A 1,475-nucleotide genomic window follows, 5' to 3' on the forward strand; every position below is an offset into this window, starting at 1 on the left:
CTGTGGGGAGAGGTGACCCCTAGCCCTGGAGTCCAAGTCAGAGCCAGCCCAGCCACAGGGTGCTCAGCCCTGTGTCCTTATCTCCTGGGCAAAGAAGTCAGTGCGCTGCTACTCTCGCTCGTTCCGCCCATGAAATGGAGCCCACATGACACTGCATTATAATATATAAAATAGCCGGTATCCAGCAAGGCTATGAGGGCTCACCATCTGGGTGTCCTCTCCAAGTGCGGACACGGCGGGGCCAGGCCTCTGTCTGGGCTCAGGACACTGGTGCAGGCAGGCAGGAACCAGAGTCTCTGCAGAGTGGGCGAGTTACAGGGTCAGCAGGGTGGGCAGGGCGAGGGCCAGGACAGGCATGGGGGGGTCCTTGCAGAACAGTGTAGGCGGACACGGAGATATCTGTTATAACTCTGTGCTTGGGGCAAACCCCACAAACTTCGCTGCTCCCCACTCCTTTGCCTCTGCTCCCTGCCTGCTCAGAGGGGCCCAGAAAGGCATCATTTTCCTGATGACTAGAGGAGGCTGGAGAGTTGTTCCCCTCTGGGCCATCGCCTGAAAGGACATCAGGCCGGTGTCTGGGTTGAGGACGACCCTCACCACACTGGGCTACTGCTGTACTCTGCCGTGGATGGAGAGTGTGGGGCAGCGTCTGTGCACCAGAGCCCAGTGCCAGACATGGCTTTGGTGCTGCCTGATGGGAGGAGGGACAGTGGGACCATGAACAGTCTGGCACCCTCACCAGGAAGATCTGAGTCCTGCCATCTCGTTTCTTGGTTTCCAGATTGTCTCTTCCCAACACACACACTATCGTTTCTTACATTCCTCTACAGTATTTGATGTCTCCCTCCAGTGTAGTCCCCATACATGTCCCACCACATCACCCAGAATCATCACCAGAGCCCCTGTGCTCTTCTCTGTCCTATTTCCCGTTTCTTCCTCCTTCCCTGCTATAAGTATCACTTCTAGTTCACCTGAAAGTTTGGCCTCTTTTTTTTTTCTAGTGACCCTTCTTTGGGTTTCCCTATATCCCTCCTATATGCGAAACCATCTCGGATTTTCTCTTCCCTTCTGACTCATTTCACTGAGCATAATCCCTCTACCTCCATCCACCAGGCTGGAATGGCCTGAGTTTCTCTTTAAACCCTGAGCAGTAGTCCGTGGTGTGAGTACCACATCTATTGATCTAGGCAGCTGTTTCTGCCACTTGGGTTGTCTGCATATCTTAGCTTCTGCAGACAGAACTGCAGAGAAACAGGGGTGCAGCTGTCCTTTCCATTTGAAGTATTTGTGCCCTTTCATAGATTTCTAGGACTGGAATTGCTGGGTCATACAGTAGCTCAATTTTTAGTAGTTTGAAGAACCTCCACACAGCTTTCCATAGCGGTTAAACCAATTTGGGTGACGCGGACCGGCCCTAGCCAGGGCACCGGGACCGAGGGAGAGACAGGGTCTGAAGACAGGAGAACGGGATTCGG

The 1,475-nt window shown here is 53.6% G+C and overlaps 1 protein-coding gene across 1 annotated transcript in view; it reads right to left on the reverse strand.

The window, feature by feature from the left end:
* Positions 1 to 1,412: 1,412 nt before the first annotated feature.
* Positions 1,413 to 1,475, reverse strand: part of LOC101629213 (HLA class I histocompatibility antigen, B-67 alpha chain-like) — a 27,472-nt gene continuing 27,409 nt past the window's right edge. Inside the window, exon 9 of the transcript XR_001146224.1 lies at positions 1,413 to 1,450. The gene's annotated coding sequence lies outside the window, so the exon portion shown is untranslated. The remainder of the gene's footprint in view (positions 1,451 to 1,475) is intronic.

This window comes from Condylura cristata, unplaced genomic scaffold, assembly GCF_000260355.1.
Source record: "Condylura cristata isolate star-nosed mole 26May11 unplaced genomic scaffold, ConCri1.0 scaffold00067, whole genome shotgun sequence".
In the NCBI taxonomy this organism is placed as follows: domain Eukaryota; kingdom Metazoa; phylum Chordata; class Mammalia; order Eulipotyphla; family Talpidae; genus Condylura; species Condylura cristata.